Here is a 24707-nt window from a genome sequence, read left to right on the forward strand (position 1 = left end):
GGTGGCGTCACACCCTCACATGACGTCATCACAAGATGGCCACCACAAAATGGCCAGCAGGGGAGGACAGTTGGGGGCGACCAGACCAGCAGGGGAGGGCAATTGGGGGCAAGATCAGACTGGTAGGGGAGGGCAGTTGGGGGCGATCAGGCTGGCAGGGGAGCAGTTAGGCATCAATCAGGCTGGCAAGGGAGCAGTTAGGGGACGATCATGCTGGCAGGCAGAAGCGGTTAGAGGCAATCAGGCAGGCAGGCAGGCAGGCAGACGAGCGGTTAGGAGTCAGCAGTCCCGGATTGTGAGAGGGATGTCCCAGATTGGAGAGGGTGCAGGCCGGGCTGAGGGACAACCCCTCCATGCATGAATTTCGTGCACTGGGCCTCTAGTGTTTCTCATAAAAATAGATGCAAAAATCCTTAATGAAGTATTAGCAAATCAAATCCAACAGTGTATAAAAAGAATTATATACCATGATCAGGTGTGATTCATCCCAAGTATGCAGGTTGGTTCAATATTTGAAAATCAATAAATGTAATCTATCATAATAACAGGGTAAAAAAGAAAAATCATATGATCAAATCAACAGATGCAGAAATGGCATTTGACAAAATCAATAACCATTCATGATAAAAACTCACAGTGAACTAGTAATAAAGGGGAACTTCCTCAACTTGATAAAGAATATTTATTTAAAAAACTACAGCTAACATCATACTTCATAGTGAGAAATTTAAAACTTTCCCAATAAGATGAGGAATAAAGCAAGAAGGTCTGCTCTCACCATTGCTTTAATATCATACTGTAAGTATTAGCTAACACAGTAAGACTAAGGGGGGAAAAACATACACAGATTGGGAAGGAAGAAATAAAACTGTCTTTGTTCACAAAAGACATGATTGTTTATGTAGAAAATACAAAAGAACTGACAAAAAAGCTCCTATAAATAATAAGTGATTATAGCAAGGTTGAAGAACACAAGGTTAGTATGCAAAAGCCAATTGCTTTTCTATATATAAAAAATGACAAGTGGAAACTAAAATTTAAAACGCAATACTATTTATATTAGCATCCCCCAAAATGAAATACTTAACGTATAAATCTAACAAAATATTCATAAGATCTGTATGAGGAGAACCATATAACTCTGAAGAACAAAATCAAAGGACTAAATAAATGGGAGAGATGGTCCATGTTCATGAATAGGAAAACTAAATATTATCAAGATGTCAGTTCTTCCCAACTTGATTTATAGATTAATGAAATCAAAATCAAAATCCCAACAAGCCCTGGCGCCAATGTGGCTCAACTATTGGGAGTGTCATACCATACACCAAAAGGTGGAGGTACAACAGGCAATAGACCTCCCTCCCTCCCTCCCTCCCTCCCTCCCTCCCTCCCTCCCTTCCTCCTTCCATTCCTCTCTCCAAAAAAATCAATTAACATACCTCAGGTGAGAATTAAAGAAAAAAAAAATCTTAGCAAGATATTTTGTGGATATTGACAAATTTAGAAATTTATATGGAGAGACAAAAGACCCAGAATAGTAAACACAATATTGAAGAAGAACAAAGTTGGAGCACTAAAACTATGTTCAAGGGTTTTTATATAAAGCTATAGTAATCAATACAGTGTGGTATTGGTGAAAGAATTGACAAATAGATCAATGGAAAATAATTAAGAGCCTGGAAATAGAGCCACATAAATATAGTTAACTCATCTTTCACAAGGAAGCAAAGGTAATACAATGGAGCTCTAGACTTAAAGGTAAAAAATGCACAACTATAAAACTTCTAAAAGATAACATAGGAGAAAATATGGATGACCTTGGGTATGATTTAGACTTTTTAGATACAACACCAAAGGCAGATCCATGAAAGAAATAATTGTTAAGATGGAATTCATTAAATTAAAATTTTCTGCTCTGCAAAAGACAATGTCAAGAGAATGAGAAGAAAAGCCACAGACTGGGGGGAAAAATATTTGCAAAAGACACATCTGATAAAGGACTCTTATGGAAACTATACAAAGAACTCTTAAAGCTCAACAATAAAAAAACAACCTGCCCTAGCAGGTTTGGCTCAACAGACAGAGTGTTGGCCTGCGGACTGAAAGATCCCAGGTTCGATTCTGGTCAAGGACACATGCCTGGGTTGCAGGCTTGATCCCCAGTAGGGAGCGTTAAAAATATATTTTAAAAAACACACAAAAACAGACAAACAACAAAAAACAACAACCCAGTTTAAAAATAGACTAAGTATCTTAACAGACTTCAGCAAAGAAAATATACAGATGGCAAATAAGCATATGAATAGATGCTCTACACCCTGGAAATGCAAATTAAAACAATGATATAGCACTATGTACCTATTAGAATGGCCAAAATCCAGAACACTCACACCACCAAATGCTGGCAAAAATGTGGATCAACAAGAACCCTCATCCATTGCTGGTGGGAAAGCAAAATGTATAGCCACTTTGGAAGACAACAAAATGGTACAGCCACTTTGGAAGACAGTTTGGGGATTTCGTTGAAAATTCAGTAGTCTTACTGTAAAACACAGCAATTAGACTTCCAGGTATTTATCCAAAGGAGCTGAAACTTGTGTCCAACAAAAACCTGTATGCAGATGTTTATAGCAGCTTTATACCCAATTACCAAAACTTGGAAGCAACCAAGATGTCCTTTATTAGGTGAATGGACAAACCGTGGTACATCCAGACAATGAAATATTATTCAGCACTAAAAAAAAAAAAAAGAGCTACAAGCCATGAAAAGACAAGAAGGAACTTAAAAATGCATATTACTAAGTGATGGAATGCAATCTGAAAGGCTACAGATTGCTGATTCCTGGAAAGGCAAAACTATGAAGATAGGAAGACTAGATGGAGCAGAGGACTTTGAGGGCAGTGAAAATACTCTGTATGATTCCACAATGATTTCATTATATGTTTGTTCAAATTCATGGAATGTGCAACAACAACAAAATTAGCCATTAGGAAATGCAAATCAAATTCATAATGAGATTCTACTTTACAGCCACTAGGATGGCTAGAATAAAAAAAAAACAGCAAGGATCTTGAAAAACTGGAACCCTCATACAATGCTTGTGGGATTGTAAAATGGTGCAGTCGCTTTGGGGAACAGCCTGGCAGTTCTTCAAAAGGTTAAATATAGAGTTGGAGTTACCATATGACCCAGTAATTCTACTCCTAGGCATATATCCAAGAGAAATGTAAACATATGTCCACACAGAGTTGGACCTGATATCTCACAGCAGATTACTGATAATAGCTGAAATGTACAAACAACCTAACCAGCATCCGGCAGTTCCCAGGATAAACTGGCATGGAAGGGTGGCGATAAATCTCAAAGAATGATGCGATCTTTTACAAACAGGAGGCGCCATGAACTACCCCTCCAGGAGGACTCGAGGAACGGAAAGCAGTCCCTGGCCAACAAGTAGCAGGAAAATGGGAACTCCAGTTTTACAACTGCAAGGAAGTGAAATCTGCCAACCACCAGTGAGTTTGGAAGAGAATCCCCATCCCCAGCTGGTATCTTGATTTCAGCCCGGCAAGACCCTAAGCAGAGAATCCAGTCATGCCATGCTCAGACTTCTGAGCTACAGACACTGAGATAATAAACTGTATTGTTTTAAGTCTGTGGTAATGTTATGAAACAACAGAAAACTAATACAACCAGAAATTTACTCTGGTTGTATAGTGAGAATACACTGATTTTGGATCATCAAATCTAAAAGAACTGTAGTGCACAAGCTGGAATCTATGGCTCAGGGTCTGAACCAGCAGACAGATGCATTTTACTTGGCCTCTTGGCCAGCAGTATGGGGCCATGCACTATTTCAAAATTATTTGAATTAGTTGCCAAAATTTTAAAAATCTGGAAACTTCATATTAAGTATGAATTTCTAACTTCCTTTAGAAAATCACAAGAAAAAAACAAAGGAAACCTGGGCCAGTAATGACTGTCTTCTTTGAAAAAGTCACACTCCGGTTGGTAGTGAATTTGTATCCACTTATATAGAGCTTAGAGATCTTCAGGTTCTCATGCCTCTTTCCTGTGTCCATATCAAAGACACTTTAGGTAGATTATGAAAAATAACACATTAAATTCTGGAAGATGTCAAGTGAAAATATTCTATATTCAAAAATATAGAGTACAGGCACCTGATTTCGGATAGACTACGATGTGGAGTTAATATCGTCATGAAACACGAAACATGGTTTATGTTCTCAAGTAATTGGAAGATCACTTAACCTATTGACAGGTGTGGCAAGTTAGAAAGACCAGGTTGCTAGAGCAAAAGCACGTCAACCCTGTCTACCTCCAACAGATGGAAATGTAGCTTGCTTAGAGAATATCACTTAATTAAGTTACACATATTTAGGGAGTTATTTTACTGCCTATGTACAGAAACGTCTTTAATCTAAAAAACAAAGTGTGCAATTCTCAAAGAAATTTGTTTATTGAATATATACTAACAAGCCCCTGAATAGCCGGTCACTAAGCTATGTGCCGGGGATTCACAGCGTTGCCCTCAGAGAGCTCAGTGTAGTGGGACAGGGCAAACACACAGCTGAAGCCCCTAGAAGACTGAAGAGGCCATTACAATACCAAGAAAATGTTTAGAGTAAATGCTGTCATTAAATAATGTCCATCAGTACTGTTTCTGTACAGTCCAGCTTCAAGGATCACACTGCCTTGTGCTTGGTGGGCCAGAGTGAGTTGGGTTGTAAAATTTAGGCCTCTGATGTAGGTAGTAGAATGTTCATAGCAGACAATTAGTGATAGCCAAAAACTGGTTATATGGTAGATAGACATTAATTTTCTTATTAAATTTATCACTATTAGAAATTTAGATTGGCTTCCAGTTTTTTTTGTATAGTGAATAATCCCATCTAATAAAGAGGGAATATGCTAATTGACCATCACTCCATCACAAAGATGGCTGCACCCACAGCTGAGGCCAAGTTCCCATAAGGAGCCTTAATGAGCAATCAGCAGAGACATGAGGCTATGCCCTCCCCCACCCCCATGGGGCTTGACAGGGGAACTCAGGCCATGTCCCCCACCTGGCGGGACTTGACGGAGGACCTTAAGGCACACCCTCCGCCCCGGTCTGGGCTGGGGGACCTCAGGCCATGTCCCTCGTCCTGGCGCCGGGCCAGGGTACCTGAGGTTACGCCCCCTGCCAGCAGGGCTTGACAAGGGTGGGACTGGCCGGGTCTGGATCTAGCCCAATGGTGGGGGGCCAGCCGGGTCTGGGTCTCATGCGATTTTGAGGTGCATGTGGGTGGGCGGGGACTTGACTCTGGGTTCCGTGGTGAACCCCAGACTCTGACAGGAGGAAGGTTTTCATATACATTTTACTAATTTTCTTTCATCTCTGACACTTCTATTATAGAGAAAGGGCAAATAGCAATATTAACTTATTTTCTCTAATTAATCCCCTTTTAATGTGCACGAATTTTGTGCACAGGGTCACTAGTATTACAATAAACATCTTCCTAGCACAACCTCTTCTGCCTACCTGAAGCATTTCCTTAGTGATTCTTAATATATACTTCCAGACTGCTATCCAATTGAACTATACCATTTAATACATCATTAATATTAAAAGAAAAAGGTACCAATTTCACCACAACCATACCAAACATATTAACATTTTATATTTTTCACTAATCCAAAAGACAGGGAGGGGGGCATATTTAGTTTAGAAAAATTGCATTTTTTTATTATAAGCAGAGTTGCCTCCTCCAGTTCCTCTTTCAAAATAGCGGCGTGGACAAAAGAGCACACAGATTTTTATTGCTATCCATAATGATGAACAAAGGGTCTCCATAGAAAACTTTACAGCATTCAAGAAACCAAAATATCCATGAGGTAATACCATTCATCCCCATTAGTTACTTCTGAGTGGGTTTTCCTGTGAAATTCTACTTTGAGAGCTTTTAGACTTAGCTTCTAAAAAGCCAGCAAACTTCAGGATAGAAGAAAGCTTCATTTTGTTTCTATTTCTTAATATAAACTCTTAAAAAGATGGTGACTCAATGCCTTGGCTGTTATTAAGTTGACAACTTTTTTCAAGATAGCTGGCAGAGTTTCTCATGCCAAGTACAGTAACGTAAAAACTGTGAGTCATAATAATGTGTACACTTCAGCAAAATTAGAGGCGTTGCCAAGCATCACAGGTGAGACATACACCGCATACCAAGAAATTTTTTTCAAAGCTTTTCTGAAAAAATAAACTTTTCACCACTTAGGAGATGTCAAAGGCTTTTCATATTTCCTAGAAGAGCTTACATCAGCATCACACAGTGAATTAAGTTTCACCCTTTTGAATACTGACAAGAAATGGGACAGGTGTCAATACCTCACTGACCTGCCACATAATATTGGAGGAAACATTTAGAAGTGATGACATCATTTACAGAGACAAAACTTCAATATTTCTTCTCTGTTCCAGTCCACAAACCAGTCTGACTATTCTAAAGCACAAAGATCCACCAATGTCTTTAGAATTGCATATGGCTCCTGTAGATGACAATGCAACAAACCACATCACATGATACTTCTTAAGCATAAGTTCCCATCAAGTCTCTTCATGAAAAACATCCACAGTAATTACTGTATTCTCATGAACATGTATGAGATGCCTTTATTCTCCTGACTTCATGTTTTCATAGTCTAGGACTGCATCTCTCATGAAACTCTGTGGCTATTACACCTACCATGCAAAACACCTATAAAGATTAAAATGAGATAACACTTCTTTAACTTCTGCCCATGAAAAACTCTAAATGTAAAAATGTTAACAATGATGATCATTCTTAAGTTCTCTATTGGTATATAAAAATGCCATAGATTTCTTGGCGTTAATTTTATATCCTGCTACATAGCCAAACTCGTTTAAGTCTAATAATTTTTTGATGGAGTCTTTAGGGTTTTCTATGTACAGTGTCATGCCATCTGCGAATACTGACAGTCTTACATCTTTTTTCCATTTTGGATACCTTTTATTTCTTCTTCTTGTCTAATTGCTGTGGCTAGCACTTCCAGAACTATGTCAAACAGGAGTGATGAGAGTGGACATCCCTGTCTCGCTCCTGTTCTTAGGTGAAATGGCTTTAGTTTTTGCCCACTGAGTATGATGTTGGCTGTAGGTTTGTCATATAAAGCTTTTATTATGTTGAGGTATGGTCCCTCTATTCCCATTTGCTGAGGGTTTTTATCAAGAAAGGGTGTTGGATTTTGTCAAATGCTTTTTCTGCATCAATTGATATGACTATGTGATTGTTATCTCTGATTTGTTTATGTGATGTATCACATTTATTGATTTGCAGATATTGTACCATCCTTGTATCCCCGGGATAAATCCTACTTAGTCATGGTATATGATTTTTTTAATGTAATGCTGGATCCGATTTGCTAGAATTTTGTTGAGGATTTTGGCATCTATGTTCATGAGGGATATTGGCCTGTAATTCTCTTTCATTGTGTTTTTATCTAGTTTCGTTGCACCAAAGAAAATTAAGATACCTAGAAATAAACTTAACTAAGGAGGTAAAAGACCTGTACTTGGAAAACTATAGGACACTGAAAAAAGAGATAGATGAACACATAAACAGATGGAAGAACATACTGCGTTCATAAATTGGTAGAATCAACATCATTAAAATGTCCATACTATTCAAAGCAATCTATAGATTCAATGCACTCCCCATTAAAATACCAACGGCATATTTCACAGTCCTAGAACGAAATCTCCAAAAATTCATCTGGAATAAAAAAAGACCCCGAATACCTGCAGACATCCCAAGAAAAAAGAACAAAGTAGCAGGGATCTCAATACCAGATATCAAGCTGTATTATAAAGCCACTACTCTCAAAACTATCTGGTACTGGCACAAGAACAGACATATAAACCAATGGAATAGAATAGAGATTCCAGAAATCGACTCAAACCTCTATTGCTCAATTAATATTTGACAAAGGAGTCAAGACAGTCTCTTCAATAAATGGTGTTGGGAAAATTGGACAGATACATGCAAAAAAAAGAAAATAGACCACCAACTTACACCATAGACAAAAATAAACTCAACATGGATAAAGGACTTAAACATAAGACGGGAAAACATAACAATATTAGAGGAATCCATAGGCAGCAAAATCTCAGACATATGTCGTAGCAATATCTTCACCGATACAGCTCCTAGGGCAATGGAATCTAAAGAGAAAATAAACAAATGGGACTACATCAAAATAAAAAGCTTCTGTACAGGAAAAGAAACCATTTACAAAACAACAAGAAAGCCCACTGCATTGGAGAACATATTTGCCAATGTTATCACCGATAAGGGTTTAATCTCCAACATTTACAGGGAACTCATACAACTTAACAAAAGGAAGATAAACAACCACATCAAAAAATGGGCAACGGACCTAAATAGATACTTTTCAAAAGAGGACATAGAGAAGGCCAAAAGACATGAAAACATGCTCAAAGTCACTAATCATCTGAGAGATGCAAATCAAAATGACAATGTTGTACCATATCACAGCTGTCAGAATGGCTATCATCAGCAAATCAACAAATGACAGTGCTGGAGAGGCTGTGGAGTGCACTGCTGGTGGGAATGCAGACTGGTGCAGCCACTGTGGAAAACAGTATGGAGTTTCCTCAAAAAACTAAAAATGGAACTCCCATTTGACCCAGTGATCCCACTTCTAGGGATATATCCCTAGAAACTAGAAACACCAAACAGAAAGGATATATGCACCCCTATGTTCATAGCAGCACAATTTACAATAGCTAAGATTTGGAAACAGCCTTAGTGTCCATCAGCATATCAGTGGATTAAAAAACTGTAGTACATCTACACAATGGAATACTACACTGTTGTAAAAAAGAAGTAATTTTACCATTTGCAACAGCAAGGATGAACCTGGAGAGCATTATGCTAAGCAAAATAAGTCAGATGGAGAAAGATAAATATCACATGATATCATTCATCTGTGGAATATAATGAACAACATAAACTGATGAAGAAAAACGGATCCAGAGACAGAGAAGCATCTATCAGATCGTCAAACCTCAGAGGGGAGGTAGGTGAGGGTGGCGGTAAGGGGGAGAGATCAACCAAAGTACTTGTATGCATGCATATAAGCCTAACCAATGGAGACAGACACCAGGGGGGTGTGGGCATGAGTTGGGGGTGGGGTGGGGGCAATGGGTAGATAAGGACACATATGTAATACCTTAGTCAATAAAGAAAAAAAAAGAAAAAACAATGATGATCATATTGGGAAGCCCCTCACTTCTTTCAAATGAAACAATACTGAACACTTTAATTTGACATACAATAATTATTTTTCTAAACAAATTATTTAAAAAAAAACACACAGAAAGAAACTAAAGAACAGAAATCATTTTGTTTTTATTAGGTTTATAGATCCCTGAAGTATATCAACAGATGTGTAGAGTCTAAGTTACATGGCACAGTTAATGAAAGACCCACTGGGGCTAGGAAAAGATGATCAAGCTATCCCATGTACCATAAGAAAGTTTTGGGGGTTTTTTTTTACATCCACTAGTAGATGAGAATACTGACTTTATGGAAGAAATATAAGAATGCAGAAATCCTGACCAAGCAAATTTTGAAAAGTAAACAATTTGGTGGAAGAAGTAGGTTAAAAATACTTCTTACATACGTACTTTGGAAACTGCATGAAAAAGGGGTTAAAAACAAAGCAAGAAGGAGAGACAGGATACACACACACACACACACACACACACACACACACACACATTCACACAGGATACAGAATTTCTTCTCCACTATAACCTGTTTTCCAAAACTTATTTAAAAATTTAAAAAATTACAACACTGACAGAAGAGGGCTATCACATTAACCAATGTCACCCCAATAAATTCAATAAAAAAGAACATATAGATAAGAAGAGGCCTACCACAAACTAGACAGCTTGTAAAACATGGTAAAACACCAGCCCTGTTCACAGAAACTGAAGCACAGTCTTTGTTGCTTAAAAATATATGATATAAAAATAAAGCAAAAATGAGAATCCCAACAATTCAATTTATGAACAACATCTCCCCCCAAAAAAAATCCAATAGTAAAGTGGAAGGAATTTGGAACACACCACACCAAATTAATTAAATGCCCTCAAACAAGCAATTGGGAGTATGATAAAATACCTTGAAAAGAGAAACTCAAAAACTAAGAACAGAAATGGACAAAGAAAAACATAAAGAAATTAGTGGATCTGAGAAAATACAAAATAATAACAAAATTATATCAGAAATAAAGACCATATTACAAGGTGCACAAGGTATAACAGATTTCAATGAAAACATGGTAATGAATGTTGGAGAAAAGAAGAAAAATAGAATATAAAAACGTAAAAAAGATAAATGAGAATGGTTGAAATAAACATGGTTGAAATGGCAAAGAAGGTCCAATTTTCTAATAATTAAGGTGTCTAAAAAAGATACACAGGATAATGGAACAGAAATAATATCAAAACTATTACCCAAGATAATGTTCTAGAATAAAAGATCTGAATCTGCATATTGAAAGAGCACATTGGGTACCAATTAAAACTAGCCCACAATAATCAACTTCAGTACACATTCTTGTAAAACTACTAGACTTTAAAGGTAAATTAAGAATTCTCACAGCCTCTATATAAAGACCAAATACTTTTAAAGGCAAGTGAATTTAACTGTTATCAGACTTCTCAAAAAAAATGAAATCCTTCATAATAAAAAGGCAATATGCAAATAACCATCACTCCGCTACGCCCACGATTGGGCAGTGGGAGGCTGGGGGGCGGGACTCGGGGTGGCATATCCGGCCATTGAGAGGCACGGGACTCCCGCCCCTCCCCCCCCTGCCTCTCAATGGCTGGATTGGCGGCCGCTGAGGGGGGCTGCCTCGGACACCCTGGACACCCAGCTCCACTGCCATCGGAGGCGGGGAGCCGGTTGTCCGCACCCGGATCCCCTGTCGTGCTCCCCTTCGTCAGCGCCTCAAGCCCCAGCAGCAGCGGCAGCGGCTGGGGATGAGCTGGGGATCCCAACAGCCTGGCAGCTCAGTGGCGGCGGCGGAGGCAGCATTGGGCCTGGGGACTGGCGAACAGGCAGAAGATGGCCCTGATCGCAGGAGGCTAGGCCTAGGGACCCTACCCGCACGATTGAATCGTGTGCTGGGCCTCTAGTAAAAAAATAAAAAGCAAGATAATGATGGAAGACTATTTTTTTAAAACTCAAAAAAGAAAGAACATGTGAATCAATGACTTCATCAAGCTGTATCTCAAGGTTGTAAAAGATTTAAAAGTAAGCCATTTTAAATATGCAAGAGATTTTGCACTCATAAGACCTTCTTAAGGAATCAATCTATTCAACGATGAACTTTATCCAGTCAAGGTATGACTGGGAGAACTTGAGCAGAAAGACTGACAGTGAGCATTTAATGTTTCCTTATAGATTTAGAAAAGTTAGAGGTGGGTTGAAGAATAAGATTCAAGAGTAGTTCAACATTTGTGAATCAATCAATGTGGTAAGGAAGGCCTACTCTTGCACGAATTTTATGCACTGGGCCTCTAGTTAACTTATATTCTGACAAATAAAATGGGGGAAAAGGGAGAGAAAAGTAGAATAATTTACTGAATGTTATGTGAACAATAGGATTATAGGTAATTGGTAGAGTTTGAAAGACACCATTAAAAATAGACAAATCAGATAGTAAAGAATTGAGACAATAGGGAAAGAGGCATTTAAAAAGTATAAATTAAAAGGTAACATTTACAACAAAGCTATAAAATTTACTATAACCTAAAAGAAATTTTAAAAGTAGATGGAATAAAGTAAAGACATAAAGAGAGCAAATATTATACCCATGATTATACTATATAATAAAGAGCTAATATGCTAAATAGACCAGACAGTGGAACAACCTTCTGGAATGACTAGGGGGCATGGGGCAGGGCCACAAGGCAGCCGGGGCCACAAGGCAGCCAGGGCTGCAGGGCCAAGACAGCTGGGACTGTGAGGGCCGAGGCAGCCAGGGCTGCAAGGGCCGAGCCCCTTGCATGAATTTTGTGCATCGGGCCTCTAGTAACTTAATATAAAATGACAGACTTGAGACTTGAGACCAAACCTTTCAATTTTATAAATAAGTGCAAATGGGATCAACTTAGGTATTTAATAAGAAAGATTTTCAACTTGGTTCATAAAAAAAGACCCAATAATATGCTAAATACAAGAAATACACCCAAAACAAAATGACTCAGAAAAGCTAAAAATAAAGGGATGAGCAAAAGCAGGTATACAAGGCAAAATAAGATGGAGAAGGGTGTGGAGAGATGGTATGTGCATGTGTGCATGTGTGCATGTGTGTGTGTGCACGCACGCGCATGCGTGTGTGTGATCTTGATGCCAGAAAAAGGAGAATTCAAACTTAAAGGCAACACATTTCACAAAGGAGGGACTTTCTAATGCTAGAAATCACAATTTGAATTGAAGACATTAAAATATCAATATCCATGCAATAACACAACAGTCCCCTTTACAAAAAAAAACCCCACAGAGACGAAGTAACACAAAAAGAGAAACACACTAATAAGAGATCAAGTAGATAAAAATAAGGATACAGAAAACCTAAACAGAATAATAAATTAGACCTTTTGAATGCATATGAAACTTTACATCTTAATTTGAGAGAATAAACCTCAAGCATATATGGGACATTCACAAAAATCCTATCTAATAAAAGGGTAATATGCAAATTAACCATCACTCCATCACAAAGATGGCGGTGCCCATAGCCACAAGATGGCGGCGCCCAGTCCTCTCAGCCCCACCGGAGTCCCCCAGTCCCGGGGGGGCGGCCACTGAGAGCAGGCAGTGTGAGCGGCCTGGCGGAATGCTTGCTTCGTTGCCGTGGTGACGAGGGAAGCGTTCCGCGCCCGGCTGCGGATGGGCCTCTGGGCTGTGGGCGCAGGCGAAGCAGCCAGGCCCTGCAGAGAGCTACTGGCACACGGATTCGTGTGCAGGGCTACCAGTAATTATATATTAGGTTAGAAAGAGAATATCAGCATATTCCATAAAATTGAAATTTTCCCCAAGAAATAAAAGCCTAGGACCAGACGGCTTCACAGGTGAATTCTACCAAACATTCAAAAACGAATTAATACCTATTCTTCTCAAATTATTTCAAAAAATTAAAGAGATAGAACATTTTTAAACTCATTCTATGAAGCCAGCATTACCCAGATATCAAAACCAGAAAAATAAATTACATACATATATATATATATATGAAACTAGAGTCCCGGCCCACAAAATTTGTGCATGGGTATGGTCCCTTGTCCTGACCTGTAATTAGGGCCATCTTCCCTGGCTGCCGGCAGCCAGTCCCACCCTCCTCCACCACCCTCCCCCAGTTCCCCGTTCACCATTGAGCGATCAGAGCCTGCTGGCTGGAAGAAGGGACTGAGAGGTTGGCCAGCAGGCTCTGATCTGGCGATCAAGTCCTGCAGGCTGGGGGCAGCTCCTGTGTTGAGCGTCTGCCCCCTGGTGGTCAGTGCACATCATAGCTACCAGTCGTTCCGCTGTTCAGTTGATTTGCATATTACCCTTTTATTAAATAGGATTATTATATAGGATTATAGGCCAATATCCTTGATGAAGATAGATGAATAAATTCTCAACAAAATATCAGCAAACCGGATTCAACAATACATTAAAAGGATTATACAAATGGAAATCATCCCAGAATACAAGGATGGTTCAAAATCTATGAATCAATCAATGTCATGTCACATTAACAAAAATGAAGGATAAAAAGCACATGATCATCACAATAGATGCAGAAAAAATATCTGACAAAATCCAACATCCTTTTATGATAAATCCTCTATAAAGTGGGTACAGAAGGAACATATCTCAACATAATAAAGATTATATATAACAAACCTACAGCTAAATAACATAGTCAATGGTGAAAACCTGGAAGCTTTTGTTTTTGATCAGAAAGAAGACAAGGATTCCCACTATCACCACTTCCATTCATCATAGTATCAGCAGTCCTAGCCATAGCAATCAGACAAGAGAAAGAAATAAAAGAGATCCGAATCAGAAAGAAGCATAACTCATTATTTGCAAATGACATGATGCCATATATAAAAAATTTTAAAGACTCCACCAAAAAACTATTAAGAATAAAAAAAAAAATCAGTAAAGTTGTAGGATACAGATGTACAGATAAATGGAATACAGCCCAGAAGTAAATCCTTGCTTAGTTGGTCAATGGATCTATAACAAAGAAGGCAAGGAGATGCAATGGGGTAAAGAGTCTCTTCAACAAGTGGTGTTGAAAAAACTGGATACATGCAAAAAATGTCATCAGACCATTTTCTTACACCATATAAATAAACTCAAGATGGATTAAAGATTTAAATGTAAGACCTGAAACCATAAACATTTCGAAGAAAATATAGGCAATAAAGTCTCTGACATTACTCTTAGCCATATCATTTTGTATCTATCTCCTAGGGCAATGGTCGGCAAACTCATTAATCAACAGAGCCAAATATCAACAGTACAATGATTGAAATTTCTTTTGAGAGCCAAATTTTTTAAACTTAAACTTCTTCTAATGCCACTTCTTCAAAATAGACTCGCCCAGGCCGTGGTATTTTGTGGAAGAGCCACACTCAAGGGGCCAAAGAGCCGCATGTGGCTCGCGAGCCGCAGTTTGCCGACCATGGTCCTAGGGCAAGGGAAACAAAGAAAAAATAAACAATGGGTGTACCAGTACATTAAACTAAAAAGTTTCTGCACAGTGAAGGAAACCATCAACAAAATGAAAAGACAATCTACTGAATGGAATAAGGTATCTGCAAATGATACGTACAATAAGGAGTTAATATTCAAAATATATAATGAACTCACACAACACCAAAAAAAACCCCACAACAATCTGATTTAATAATGAGCAGAGGACCTGAATTGACATTTCTCCAAAGAGAACAGACATACAGATGGCCAACAGATACATGAAAAAATGTTCAACATTAGTAATCATCAGGGAAATGCAAATTAAAACTAAAATAAGGTATCACTTCATCCCTGTCAGAATGACTATCATCAATAAGTCAACAAATAAGTACTGGTGAGGATATGGAGAAAAGAGGACCCTCGTATTCTGTTGGTAGAATTGTAAATTAGTGCAACAAATTGGAGATTCCTGCTGGCATTGAACTTGCACCAATGACCACTGGTTGACACCAGTTAAAGGATATATGGCAAAACAAAACAAAAGCACCACCACTTACTACAGAAATAAAGAAGATATCTATAATAATAAAAGCATAATATGCAAATTGACTGAATGGCCATCCAGACATCCTTCCGGATGACCTTCCAGACAATCTTCCGGACCAAGCCAGGGCTGCAGTCGCGGGATCGAGGCAGCGGCTGTAGCTGCGAGGGAGGGATTGAGGCAGCTGCTGCGGCTACAAAGGCCTACTCTTGCACTAATTTCATGCATTGGGCCTCTAGTTTTGAAATAATTTTAACAAAAAAATGTGTAAAACCTACATGAAAAAAAGTTTAAAGCACTCCTAAAAGACAACAAAATTAGATTTGAACAAATGGAAAAAAGCAGCTCTTGTTCTTGAACAGGGTGACTTAACACCATAAAAATAATTTATAAACAGCATAATCCCAATAAAAATACCAACAAACTTTTTTATGAAGTTGGACAGGTATCCAAATTTCATATGGATAAATATACATATGAAACGAACATCTATAAAGAGAGAGTAGTTCAATCAGATATTAAAACAGTAAAAAGTCTCTATAATTAAAACTGAAATTCTGACACATGGATAGGCCAGTGGAATACAATAGGAAGTCCAGAAATAGAATCAAGTACATACAAAACTTAAGTATATGATAAAGGTAGTCTTTTCAAACCTTCAGGCAAAGATAGACTGTTAAATACGTGCTACTGAGACAAGAGATTAGTCATCTGGAAAAGATACTATTAGATCTACACTTCATATGGTACAAAAGCATATCTCCAAATGGATCTGGGATCTAAATATAACACATAAATACTAAAGGAAAACATGGATAAGTTTATTTTTAATTAGGAGGTAAAAAAAGGCTTTCCAATTTCTAATTACAACTCAAATCCAGATGCGATAATTTAATACATTTTTTAAAGTTTGCATGGCAAACCCCTCCCCCCACACACAAAATTCCACTATAAACAAGCTCCATAATTAAAGTTAAAACATTAGGAGGCAAACTAAGAGAAATTGCGGCACATATCACATACAGGCTAATATCACTAAAAGACAATAAGAAAGTTCCAAATACCTGAGAGCAACAAAGACCAAAGAAACTTGACAGAAAAATGGGAAATGATATGAACAGATAAAAAGATGAATAAGAAATGAACTTTCAACCTATTTTTTAGAAGTTCAACCTGACTCATAGAAAGAGAAATACAACTATAATGGGATACCATTCCTTACCTATCAATTGACAAAACATAATATTCTGTTGGCAAGGCTGTGGGGAAACAGGCATTTTAATGCATTATGGTGGAAATGCAAATTGGCACAACCCTTGTATAGGGGAATTTGGCAATGTCTAATAAAGCTATATATATTTACCTTTGAATCAGTAATTGTACTTTAGGAATTGACTTGAAGATACACCTACAAGAATACAAAAACACTTATGTATAAAGTTATTTACTACAGAATTGCTTGTAACTGTAAAATATTGGAAGCAACCTATATAGCCATACATAAAAGAGTTGTTAAACAAATTGTAGTACATCCAGGTTATGAATTCTATGTAGCTGTGAAATGAATGATCATTATCTCTATGAATTGATGTGTATTGATTTCTAGTAGATACATTGTTGAAGGGTGGGGGAAAGGAAGTAGCAAAGAATATCAATAGTATATTAGATTTTGTATAAGAAGGGAAAATAAAATACAAATGTATAATTTGTACAAAAAAGAAATGTAGAATAAAATTAATGCAACTGGTTAGCTACAAGGGTTGGGTGGATGTGGGAAAGGATAGAAATGTAGTGTAGTGAAGTCACTATCTTTTTGTATAGTTTTAACTTTGAGAACCATGTTAATATGAAACTCAACAAAGGAAAAAGAAAACAAAGAACAGAGAAAAAACCTAAAATGGAATATGAACAGAAGTAAATGAACCAAACCTTATTAGAAATGGATAACATAAGCACAGGTAGGAGGTGGTGGGGGAAAACTAGCCCTGGCAATCTGAACGTAGTATTTAGACTACATGTCCTCAGGTTAAGACTAACCAAATATGAATTCTAGGTAGCAGGCTTCTTTGATTTAGAGGCATGGGTTAGCAATCCTGAAACTACTTTCTGTGTATTAGAGCACCAAACAAGTAAAATAAACACCTATCTTATACAATAAAAGCCTAATATGCTAAGTGTCTGGTCGTCCGTTCAACCAATCAAAGTGTAATATGCTAATGATATGCTAAGGCCACTCAACCACTTGCTATGATGTGCACTGACCACCACGGGGTAGACAGTCGATCAGTCGACCAGTCACTATGACGTGCACTGACCATCAGGGGGCAGACGCAGTAGGTTAGCTTGCTGCTGGAGTCCGGCCGATCGGGACTGAGCGAGACGGGCCTGACACACTCTGGAGCCCTCCCGTGTCCCTCCTCCAGCCCCAATCATGCACCGGTGGGGTCCCTTGGCCTGGCCTATGCCCTCTCGCAATCCGGACCCCTCAGGGGAGGTAGGAGAGCCGGTTTCGGCCGGATCCCACAGGCCAAGCCAAGGGACCCTACTGGCGCACGAATTTGTGCACTGGGCCTCTAGTACTATAGATAACAGGAGCTAGATATCTCATTGTCAGAGTGGTTTCCATTATGAAAAGGGAAGGGACAGAATAAACCCTGTGATGTTAGATTAGGATTAAAGGTATCAGTATGAATGCATGCTTTTTAATAAATATCATAGATAATTAAAAATATACTATGTGTAATGTACATATGTAAGTTTGTAAATACATACATCTATTTATTAAATCTATCTGCTGAAAGGGCATGGCAGCTCACTGGTCTAAACTTAGAGATCAGAGATTGATTTCTAATACTATTTTCCACAAAAAAGAACCAGGGTTCCCTGAAGAAATGGCTGGTTTCAGGGCTGAGGCAGGGCCAATACAAGGTAACTCTAGAATATCCTATGACAGACCAGAAGGGAGTACTCAAAGAATGATGAGGACATCACAAAAGAACACAGGAGCTAGCTTGAAGAGGCTCCCACTGGAAATTTGGAACAATCCGAGCATCAAAATAAATAATAAGTAAAGGATCATAAACCATGGACTAACATGAGAATCCATGAGTCCACACTGACACAAATGAAGGAAAAGATCACTGTTTCAGTAAAAAAACACAACAACAACAACAAAAAAAAAAACCCGTGAACATAAAGGGAATGATGAAATCAGAAAATCACCACTTGATGACAACTGTCATAACAACAGCTGATTCAGACAAGAATTATTAGTGGATGCCAAAACTAATGGATACAAGCCTGGTGAGTAAATAGGGTATTTACATCATTTCAAAGAGTCTTCCCACAAGATGAGAACTGATGAACAATAACATAGCTACAGTGTAGAAATGTGGGGAATACCAACTTAGCCAAGAGATCAAAGTTAATGTCACCAGGAAATGGGACAAAGTGCCTCCTGATACAAAGCACTGCGAACATCACTTCTGGGGTTTTCCTGCCGAAAGTCTAAATCAAATCATGAGGAAACATCCGACAAACCAAGTTAGGAATTTACAAATTAACCATAAACTTAAAAAATGTCAACATCATGAAATAGAAGGAGAAACAAAAGCTGCCCTCACCTTCAACCTCTAAAATAATGGAGACTAAGATGTGACAACTGAATGTATACAGAACCTTAGAATTAATTTTGCTATAAAGGGCATTATTCAATTGGAGAAATTTGAATAAGATCTGTAGGTTAGTATAACATCAAAGTTAAACTATTCTGATAACTGCTCTGAGGGACATCTGTAATTCTCTCAACAATAAAGATAAAAAAAAGAATGTCGTAAATTTCTAGGGAATAAAAACTTTAGTATACGGGGGAGGGGGTGTCAGGGACATTATGTTTGAAACTTATTCTCAAACAGTTTAGAAAAAAATTGGGGTAATAAAAATTGGGGGGGTACAAAAATATGGTAAAATTGTTCACACTTGGAAACTATGGGTGAAACGATATGTAAATTACCCAAGTCTTGCAACTCTTCTATAGCTCTGAAATTATGTCAAAATAAACAAGTAAAAGAAAAAAGCTGCACCCTGGCTGGTATGGCGCAGTTGGTTGGGCAACCTCCTATGTAACAAAAGGCTATGGATTTGATACCTGGTCAGGGCATATGCCTGGGCTCCATCCTGGTAGGGGCCTGTGGTAGGCAGCCGATTAATGTTTCCCACTCACATTGATGTTTATTTCTCTCTCGGCCCCTTCATCTCTTTCTAAAGATCAAGTAAAACTCAACTTAAATTTAAAAGTTGCTAATTTCAACAGTCATACAGTAAAACATTAAGAAATAATAGCTGGCATTTATTACTCTAAAAGGCCTAGTGGTTGAGATTATGGACTTTGCTATCAGCCAGACTTCAGTTCAAGTCCAAACTCTGCTATGTAACTTTGGACAAGTTACTTATCTTCTCTGATCTTCTGTTTTATGGGAATAATGTATAGAATTCTAATAGGATTCCATAAAATCAAGCATGTCAAACCCTTGCCCTACGAGACCCCAATTTTGGAGCCTGACTGTGAAGGTTTGAATCCTGCTTAGCAATTTACTAGCTGTGTGACCTTGAACAAGTTATTTAACCCCTCTGCTTCCATTTTCCTATCAATAAATGGGGGGAAGGAGGTGATAACAGTATCTATCCCAAGGGTTCTTGTGAAGACTAAGTAAGTTCATTGATAAAAGTGATTTGAATAGCACCTGACATAGCAAGCATTGCATACATGGCAGTTATTTGCATTACCAGCGAAGGCTTCTACAGAATAAGAATTCAGAAAAATGTTAGCTATCATTATCATTGTTAAATATGTAATATTATCATCAATACAGCTTTTTCAAGAGGTTTGGTGGTAAAGAGAAAGAAAATTAATCTTTTTCCTCTTAAAATAGGAAGACCCAAGCACATTATAGAGACAGGAGACAAACGATCCAGAAAGAAAAACTGAAAATGCAAGAGCCAAGGAGTCATTTACGAAGGACCTCAGTCTTTTTCTTTATAAATATCATGAGGATTTAAGAGACATAATTTAAAAGGACACTTTGGCTAAAGGTATAAGATAGAATGTATATCTTTAAACATAACTTTGAATACATATACAAACACACTTTTACATTTCTTCTACAGAATGCATTTCCCTTTAATACCTATGAGGCTTTAAAATATTTAGCTTCTCTTTTAGAAATCCACCTACAATCTCCCTATTCTCTCCATTTAAAACGAAAACTTTAAGCAAAATACAGGAAGAAAATATACAGAATAGGAAAAGATTACAAATAAGCAAAGGCTTTTCTTTTTAATAATATTTGTTTCTAAATTTCATTTTTGGATTAATTGGCAAGAATTAATTTCCATGGGGAAATGATACTAGCAGATGTCTATAGATCAACATGAGAAAATGTCTAAATATTGAGAGAAAAGAAACATGTTATAAAATAGTTTGGAGATAGATATTTGTATATGTATAGAAAAGGTTAATATTAATAGCAATTGGACTTTTTACTTTACATTCCATCTTTATGGAGCAACTATTATGTTTCAAACACAAAGGATCTATATACATAAAGAAGTAATATGCTAATTGGTTCTAACAGTGTTCCAGTCACGACCGTTCAACAGGCTGTGCACGCACAGGAGCTGGTGGGCAGGGACGGGGCTGGTGCACCACCGGGACATGAGGCTGCCCACTGCGTCGCCCGGCCCAGAGGGGGGCATCAGGACCAGCCACGGCGGCCCCCCTGGAGAAGGCGCGCGCAGGCCTGCCATGCCACCCACCCAGAGGGGGGCGTCAGGATGGGAAGTGGGGCCTCGGTGGAGAGCTCTCAGCACTCCTGTGCTGCAGTCTGAAGGTGCAGAGAGAAAGGGAGAGCAGATGGGCCAGAAGGGGAGAGCAGATAGGCAGTTAGGGGGATCAGGCAAGGAGGGGAGAGCAGTTAGGGCCATCAGGCTGGCAGGGGAGCAGTTAGGGACATCAGGCCGGCAGGCAGGTGAGCACTTAGAAGCCAGCGGTTCTGAATTGCGAGAGGGATCCCAGATTGGAGAGGGTGCAGGCCAGGCTGAGGGACACCCCCACATGCATGAATTTCATGCACCGGGCCTCTAGTTAAAGAATAATCGAAAAGGAAATTTAATATTCCAGGCACAATGGAATGTTCTCATTTCAATTCAATTTGCCTTAAAAAAAGAACAGAATTCAGATCTACAGAGCCAATCTGCACTCTATCATTAAACACTTCCTATCTGTCAGTGAAGTGAGTACTACTACAAAGAGTTAATTTCACAAAGATTTCTGGAAAGTTTATCAGTTTAGAATACAGTTATATAAAATCAAAATAAATTCATTTATTTAAAAAATATTACACATTTCTAAGAAAACAGAAAATAACTGTCCAACTGTCAAATAACTGAAAGTACCTTATCAGTTAAAACACAACCCAATGAATTTAGTTAGGATTGAAGAAATAATTCCTTAAGAAACCATTCTCCTTTTCATTTTCTTTATTATTCCACAATACTATCTCTCAGGGGCAAATATTCCTAAAATTAAAAGTTATAGACAAAATCCACTAACTTAAGCTTTATACCAATGTCAAAGTCACCAAAAAATGGGAACCATTTTTACAGGGAAATACAACATACTTGGGCCTGCCTCTTTTTGAAAGGGGCACTGAGAAGAGATGATACAGGAAAAAGAAGATTTACTACCATTAACACGGGAATCTTGATGCTGACAATGTATTTGTTTCTATCCTGTAATTCTCTACATATCTACATTAATCTAAACATCAAACAATTATTCTTAACCTTTTGCACTCGGATGTCGAGTGTGACTCGACACGGTTAGCACAGAGATTAAAATTACTCTTTGAATGTATCAATAATTTGAAATATAAAAAAATCCAAATAAATAAGTTTGTATGAAAAGAAACTTCAGTTTTTTATTCTACTGCCGCGCTTTGTAAAATCTGGGGTATTTAAAAAATTAAATCCCGAGTAGAATAAAGGAATCGAGAAAAAAGCTAGCGAATGCAAAGGGTTAAATGATCTTCATTTCTCTGCATTGTCAAGGTAGTTAGTTACCTTTCTCCCGCTAAACAAAGAGTGCTATCCAAATGGAGGACCAGGGTATGTGACAGGAGGTGATGTTATGGGGAAGGAGCAAACTAAAACCCAACAGGAACCATCATCACTCAGTACCCTTCACCTCTCTGCAGCTTTTTATTCATCCAGTTTAAGAGAGAATAAGAAAAAACAAAAACAATGGAAATAAGGGAGAGCTGAGAATTACTGTATACCTACTACATCTGCCCTTTTACCTTTCTGCAGCTTTTTATTCCTCCAGGTGAAGAGAGAATAAGGAAAAACAAAAACAATGGAAACCTGGGAAAGCTGAGAGCTATTAAATACCTACTACATCCCAAGCATTGCAAAGTATTATTGCATTTAATCTTCCTACAGTACAGAGGATGATTCTGAAGTCTGGGCAGGGTCAACTTTCAGCAAGTAAGTCCTAGAGCTGCGATGAGAACCCAGTAAGAGATTTAAAACAGGTGCTCAAAATGTTTCTCACATCACTCAACCTCTCTAGTAACAGTAATAGCAGTCTCAGCATACAATCCTTTTATTTTATTTAAAGAAAAACCTTTTCATTATGGAAACTTTTAAAATCCTATATAATAAAAGGCTAATATGCAAATCAACTGGCTGGCGGAACAACCAGTTGCTATGACACACACTGTCCACCAGGGGGCAGATGCTCAATACAGGAGCTGCCCCCTAGTGGTCAGTGAACTCCCACAGGAGGAGCACCGCTCAACCAGAAGCTGGGCTCATGGCTGGCGAGTGCAGCGGCAGTGGCAGGAGCCTCTCCTGCCTCTGCGGTAGCGCTAAGGGTGTCCAACTGCCAGGGAGCGGGCCTAAGCCATCAGTCAGACATTCCCCAAGAGCTGCCAGACTGCAAGAGGGCGCAGACTGGGATGAGGGACCCCCCCCCCACGAGTGCACGAATTTCATGCACAGAGCCTCTAGCCCTATATAATAAAAGGCTAATATGCAAACAGACTAAACAGCGTAACAACCGAACAACCAGTCGCTCTGACATGCACTAACCACCTGGGGGCATGCGCGAAATATGGCAGGTGTTGGCTGTGGCAAGATGGTAGAGCAGGTGATCACAAGTGCCAGACCAAGGCAGGGCACTGGTGGCTGTCATCGAGGTGAGCCTCTGGTGGTTACTGAAAATTCTTTGCTCCCGCGCGCCACAGTCCCGCCTGGCAGTCACACCTGCTGTCAGCGCCGGCCCACTCGCACCTGCTGTCAGCACCTGGTGCCAGCCCTGATCGCTCGGCGCTGTGAGCGGGTGCGAGTGGCAGCTGCCGGCCCCCATCACCCCTGAGGGCTTCTCCACCTACCCCTGCTCCTGAGGGGCAATCAGGACAGCAGCCACCGCTTGCACCCACTGACAGCACTAGTCCCACTCGCACCTGCTGCTGGTGCCGGCCCCAATTGCTCCACACCATCAGCAGGTACGACAGGGCTGGCGCCGTCAGCATGTGGGAGTGAGGCTGCCAGCAGACAGGGGACCAAGGGCCGCAGCGGGAGGGGCCGAGTGGGGGCACGGAGGATGGGCCAAGACCTGCCCATGTGCCCACCACAGCCTCGTGGCCCACAGTACCTTTCAAGGTGCACGAATTTGTGCACTGGGCCCCTGGTCTATAATAATAATAATAACAAAAGCATAATATGCTAATTAGACCGGATAGTTGAACGTCCTTCCAGACAAAGCCGCAGCGGCTAGGAGGGCCAACAGCAGTGGCGTTGGTAGCAGCAGCAGTGGCAGGGTGATGGGGGTGGCGCCTTCCCCTGATCAGCCAGATCACCTCCCACAGAGGGAGACCAGACTGCCGCTTAGGCACGCTCCCCATGGCACAAATTTACCTCTAGCCCTATCTAATAAAGTGAGAATATGCAAATTGACCATCATGCCATCACAAAGATGGTGGCCCCGCTGGAGTCCCCCAGCCCTTTCAGCCCCGTCGGGGGGCAGCAGGAGCACGGTGTGGCCGGACCCACCCTCAGTCCCACAGCCACCCACGACCGGCTCAAGGCGAGGCAAGCCTCTAATGTCAGCTGCCCAGCCGACGCCCGAGGCACAGGCAAGCCTCAGATGGTGGCTGCCCAGCTTCCCAGGGCAGGCCTGAGGTGCAGGCAAGCCACAGATGGTGGCTGCCCAGCCGCCCAGGGCCGCCCGCGGCTCAGGTAACCAGGGCCGGCAGAGGCTTGTGCTGCCTTCAGTGGCAGCAGC

General features: G+C 39.6%; 1 protein-coding gene across 2 annotated transcripts in view; it reads right to left on the minus strand.

Moving 5' to 3' along the window:
* Positions 1-24707, minus strand: part of DCBLD2 (discoidin, CUB and LCCL domain containing 2) — a 104566-nt gene that overhangs the window by 56565 nt on the left and 23294 nt on the right. The gene's annotated exons all lie outside the window — the stretch shown is intronic.

Source organism: Cnephaeus nilssonii (assembly GCF_951640355.1).
Source record: "Cnephaeus nilssonii genome assembly, chromosome: 3".
Classification (NCBI taxonomy): domain Eukaryota; kingdom Metazoa; phylum Chordata; class Mammalia; order Chiroptera; family Vespertilionidae; genus Cnephaeus; species Cnephaeus nilssonii.